General features: G+C 33.8%; 1 non-coding gene across 1 annotated transcript; it reads right to left on the reverse strand.

The window, feature by feature from the left end:
- Positions 1–701: 701 nt before the first annotated feature.
- LOC128922383 (small nucleolar RNA U3) lies at positions 702–915 on the reverse strand. The gene has a single exon (XR_008471622.1). It is a non-coding gene; the product is annotated as a small nucleolar RNA U3 (small nucleolar RNA).
- Positions 916–6,503: the final 5,588 nt, after the last annotated feature.

Consider the following 6,503-nt stretch of genomic DNA (forward strand, 5'->3'; position numbering starts at 1 on the left):
TTGCCAGATGTGTCTATACATCGATATTAGTGATTGGCAGAATGTTCGAGTGGCCATGCATCGTTTATAATCGACTATATAAGTGCTGCCGGACTGGCAGCAACACACAGTTTTGATAAGAGAGTTGTCGACTAAAGTTTAAACAAGTTATAAGTTAGAGTTGTAAAGTAGAGTATTGATCAATAAAGTGTTAAGTTATAAGGATTTAAAAATAAAGATTAGTGTATAGCCATTAAAGTGTGACTTTTATTTGACAATCCAGTGATCGAGCTCAGGGTAGGGTTTCAGCGTTAACGTCTTACATCTATTTTATCTACATTTCTCGCGAATACCGCATCAATAGTCGTACATCCTTTTGTCGTAGGATCATTTCTTCCATTGAAAATTCTAATGAAAATTTCTCTCTGAGGAATGCCAGTAGTGGTTCAGCTTCTGGCAATGAGAAATTTACATTGAAATCTCTCGCAAGGAGTACCTTGTACTCAACTGGTTCTCCGATAATATCTGCAAAAGCTTGCGAACCTGCAGTTGACATATTGAGGCATATTGTTGCTTTTACACTAACAAAATTTACAGCGAATTTGCAATTGCAAATATGCAAGACTATTTGCACCAGATTGTGAATTGCCCTACTGTACTTATTGACTGCATTATTATATATAATTATTTGTATAAAACCTTGAAATTTATTCATTAAAATCACCACTCAGAAGTCGTTTTATCCGTTGTAACCGAGCGATCATCGAAGAAACATCGTTTTTAATATGCCACAAGACAAAATTAGAAATTAAGTTCATAAACCTCACGCTGTCAGATAGAACGATATACCTCCCCATCGCGGGTGCTAATACTTTCGATTTGCAAAGAAAGTAAATGAAGACTGACTACAGAAATGATCCTGTGAAGTATAGCCTTAACTTTTCAACGGCCCAAGCAGAGTATTTCAACCAAAAGTCACACAAAATAGTTGAGAATTCGCAGAAATGAAACAGAAACGAAATAAAAATGCACAAGCATACAATCATACATGTGCGTACACATGTGAATATGTCACCGACCAAAAATTTAAACATTGTTCTACAAAAACAAGAATTGCTCAAAAACCATAAGCATGGCAAGTGTTTTAAGTTCTCTGCTTTACTCTCATTCACTCTCTCTCTCGCGTTAATTGTTCAATGCTATAGGTTGCGATAATTGTTTAACGAGTTAAAGTCCGACGTCGTATAAGAAGTATAAATTCAAAAAAAAAAAACAAATCTAAAGTGTTAATAGAATTAATAAAAACATTGTTGTAGTGCTTTTGTATACTATAGTGTTACTATATTTTGTATACATTATTACAACTGCTGCTCGTCATCACGTAAGTAAATTATTATTTTATTTGGTAAATTTTGTAACGTACATAAACAAATGCAACACGTTATTAAATAAAATTATCTAAAAATTAAGAAACACGTGGGGTACATATATGTTTACAATAGTGTACAATACTATTAGTATCCGCATAGGTATATATCAGCTGTCTCTTTCTTCGGCTAGGGAGACAACAAGAATACAAGTTTGGCGCTAGTGTTTAAAAAGGCGCTGCATGTAAAGTTTGAAGTTGATAAATAACACTTTTTCCGATTCAATTATGGTCCCTTCAGGCGTTCCACAAGGTAGTCATCTCAGTCCGATTCTGTTCTTATTGTTTATTAATGATATACCTTCCGTAATTAAGTTTTCAAGCATTTTATTATATGCAGATGATGTAAAACTTTTTAAATCATATACTTCTTATAATGATAGAACTGAGTTACAATCGGACTTAAATAATTTAGTTACTTGGTGTCACATAAATGATATGCCACTGAATCTTAAAAAATGTAAAACGATGTGCTTTTCCCGTAGATCTGTTGATCCTTCTCTCTACGTAATAAATAACTTCAGTTTAGAGCAAGTATCTAGCTTTTTTGATTTAGGAGTTACTATGGACCCTAAACTAAATTTTAATTCTCATGTAAATTCAATTGTTTTAAAAGCTAAAGGTGTTCTTAGCTTTGTTAAACGTTGGTCTAAAGAATTTAGTGATACGTATATTACTAATATTCTTTTTAAAACATTGGTAAGACCTATATTGGAGTATGGTTCTGTGGTATGGAATCCTAGTTACAATACCCATTCTGATAAGTTAGAGTCTGTTCAAAAACAATTTTTACTTTTTGCTTTAGGTCAAAGATTTAATCTTCCTCCGTATACTAGTCGTTTAAAACTTATAAATCTACCTACACTCACTAGTCGTAGGGAAATGCTAGGTATAATATTTCTAGTAAAACTTCTGAATGGTTCTGTTTGTAGCTCTTTCCTTTTGTCTGATATCAAGTTTAATGTCTCATTTCGTTCATCTAGGCAGTTTAGACCATTAATTTTAAAATCTTCGAGAACGAATTTTGAGTTAAACGAACCATTCCGCCAAATATGTTATGATTTTAATTCTCATTCCAGCACATTTGACCTGTCTGATTCGATCTTTAGCATTAAAAAAACTATTTTGTCTTCGCTTAATAAGTAACATTAAACATTTTTTAACCTTTTGTTTTTGTAAATTTTAAATCTTAGCTGTTGAAATTTTTCTTTCTGTAGCTGAGCAGTTTAAGATCTCGACGCTTAAAAACTCCTGCCTTTCATGAATCGGCAAATTCCGCTCGTTTGCGGATTACGCCCCACGCGTCGGTTGGGCGGGAGGTGGGTAATCGTTTGGGTTTATAATAAAAATTACAGAGAATTTCACTAGGGACGTGATTCGATGGTCGGGAAATCGTTAAAAATTATGGGAAAGTCGGAAAACCCGAAAAATCGAAAATATACTCAATTTAGTAGAGAATTTCACTAGGGACGTGGATCGACGGTCGGAAAATTGCTGAAAATTATATATAATTATATACATAACCGAAAAAATATATATGCTACGATTATAGCTTTAAAAAATCTACATTTGTATTTTTGATTATAGGTTTGTCTTGAAAATGGATGTGGATGATTCAAATTGGACAAATGAGATTCGGTCTTCCACGCATCTAAACTTACAACCTAACACTGCACACTCACCACACCACACCACCACACTTACCACCTCACTCAAGAGAACACTGCGCACCAATGCACACACAACTACACCCATACACGATGAAACTACATGATGACACTACACGATGACACCACACTGCACATCCGAATACAATCAACAAAAGGGACGTACAATGCGACCCGAACGCCACTTCAATTTTAAACAAATAAAATTGTCAAAATCATTCTATAAATTCCATTTGAATCATTCTGTATATACACTTAAAGAACACATATAATACATCAAAACATAAAACATATCAACACTATTACTTGCGCTTTCTTATTTATTAACGTTTAAACTAATCTAACATACGAAGGTGAGTCACAGTGACGAAAAAGTAAGTACTCAAAATTATACATGGTCCTTCGAGCCTTAACGAAAGGCACTATTGGAACACGAAACTTAAATTTAAATAAATAATTAGAAATACATAAAAAGTGACAAAAATAAAGTGTCGTGAAGAAAAAGTGCAGTGAAGGAGTTTCAAATACTAAAGCAAAAGATCACATAAAAGGTGACAAAAGTAAAGTGCGACGTGTAGAACAAGTGCAGTGAAAGAACTTTAAATACAAAAAAGAAAAGATCACATAATAAGTGACAAAAGAAATAAACAGGTCAATGACCAGAACTATATATAAAAAAAAAATGTATACATATATACACATACGAAGCTCAAACTAACTGAGTCCAGGTGCAGTGCAGTGACGGACAAATAAATATGAACTCATACTGTGAAATAATAGTAATATTAACATAAATAAATTAAAAATATAAATATACGCAAAAATCAAAAATTTTAAATAAGTATACATAAAAATATATAGCATAAAAAAGTATTCACATATATTCTCACTAACATCCAGCATTTTCAGTTGCACATTTACACATACATACCCACATACTTAGGGTAGACCTAAACTATAGAAAATTCTTGAAAAAGATTATAATAAGAAAAAAAAAACAAATAAAAATTGTTATCGTTAATTATCGTTGTTAAACTATTAAAATTCTTAACAAAGCAAAAATTATTATCGTTATAGAAAGCGAAAAACAAAACCAAATCGGCTTAACAAAAAAAAAAAAAACTAAACCATATATATATATAAATACAAATATACACATTCAAAGTCCGCACAGCCAAACATCACAAGCAATACCCCTTGTTCATTGTCTGACAAAACAAGCAGGTTATACACCACGAGGACATACACATAAGTCCTTAAAAAAAAAAATAATAAAACCATTTATAAACGAAAGTAAACACAAACGCGATAAATAAAAATAACGTGCCCCTTAGCAAACTTACGGAAAAATAACTCTTATTTATATTTAAAAGAGTTTTCGGTCACGACAAATCTCAGTTTACACTGAAAGAAAATATATATATATTATTAAATAACATTTTCTAAATGAACATAGAATCAAAAGACTCTAAATCAACTCAGAGTTTAAAAATTCCTAAAATGATTACAGACGATAAGAGTCCATGTACACCGGCAGAAGCTACACGCTCAAAGCAAGGTGCTACAAAACCGAAAAGGGGGAAAGACATGTTGTACTATAAATTCATTTCTGAGAGTGACTGTCTAATAAGATACTGCACTCGATTTACATCTTCGCCGATGCAAAACAACTCTGAATCGGCACTTGAAATAAAAGGTCAAACAATTGAAAATTTTTGGACACGTCTCCAAGCGGTGTATGACTTAATAGTAGAAACTGATGATTCAGATCTACCAGAAAATTTTAAATCTTCGGCTTACGCCAAATATGAAAACTGTTTAGACCAGTATGTAGACACAAAAATTATGATCTCAGATCAATTAAAACTTTTGAAGTCAATCGCGGCTACTCCCCAATCGGGAGTAAAGCTGGCACAAATAAAACCCCAAGAAAATAATTCAGACATTTATCTCCAAGTGCCAGCATGCGATACGGAAATATTTCACGGATGTTATGATCAATGGCCGTCCTTCCGGGACATGTTCACAGCTCTTTTTATAAATCATCCTAAACTCGCAGATGCACAAAAGCTATATCACCTAAGGTATAAAACACAAGGGGAAGCAGGCATGATCGTCAAGCAATTCGGCTTAAATGGCGACAGTTTTAAGCTGGCTTGGCAAGCACTAGTCGAAAGATACGAAAATAAAAGAGTAATGATAGAAAATCCTATTAAAACTATACTACATTACCCTAAAATCAAACAAGAAACCAGCCATGAATTTCAAAAGTTTTACTCGACAGTGACAAATTGCCTATCAGTATTACAAACACAAAATGATCCCGTAGAATATTGGGACCATATGATAGTAACTATTTGCGCAGAAAAACTCCCTGATGCTGCGTTACTACGATGGGAACAGTCACTAGACGATAGAAGAGTGATGCCCACATGGGAGCAAATGAAAAAATTCCTCGCTGCTCAGTACGAGATAGCTGAGCGAATGGGCAGCCAAAATATGAATGTAACTAGTCTTCAAAATGAGTCGAGTAAAAACTTGCTTAAACCTCAAGCCAGCAAACATATCCAATACAATACACACGTGAATAAAAGTCACTCCTTCGTGTCAAACCAAACTAATAAATGGTATGTGAAATTTGTAAAGGGGGTCATAAAATAAGATCTTGCGAGAGATTTAAAAAACTATCCATTTCTGATAGGAACAATCTTGTCAGACAACATAAACTTTGTATCAACTGTCTGTCGAATGCTCATACGACTAAAGACTGTGAAAGCAAATTTAATTGTGTGTATTGTCAACGAAGACATCACTCATTGCTTCACATCACCAATTATCAAAATATGAAGCAAAATCAGTTTCATAAAACCACTGGGTTAGTTGCTATAACCACATCAGGTAATCCCGAAATCTCAAATCCCGAAATAAGGGAGGAACAACCATGTTGCTCTAAAGCAGCAAAAATTCAAGCGCTTCATTCGGAAAATGAAAGCAAAACTCTTTTACCCACTGCGGTCATCACCATTGAACATAAAGGTGATATATTTAAACTAAGAGCATTAATAGACCAAGGCTCCCAAAGATCCTTTATATCAGCAAAAGCTCAAAATCGGATAAAATTGCCGACTAAAATTGCCTACTAAACATTCCAACTTCCAAATTTCGGGAATGGGCGGAAGAGTAGTCCAAAACTCGAATAAAATCTGCCCCATTACCCTAATTTCACCACTAGCGGATAAGCGCATTCAAGCAGAAGCTATAGTCTTACCGCAACTTACAAACATGCTTCCAAGATACAAAATACAGAGCAAGCATTGGGATAAAGTTTTACACCTAAAACTAGCAGATCCCAACTGCAACACTCCATCACAAATAGATATTCTATTAGGCAGCGACCTTATACCGCAAATCATACTAGAAGGTGTTGAAAA

This window comes from Zeugodacus cucurbitae, chromosome 5, assembly GCF_028554725.1.
Source record: "Zeugodacus cucurbitae isolate PBARC_wt_2022May chromosome 5, idZeuCucr1.2, whole genome shotgun sequence".
Classification (NCBI taxonomy): Eukaryota; Metazoa; Arthropoda; class Insecta; order Diptera; family Tephritidae; genus Zeugodacus; species Zeugodacus cucurbitae.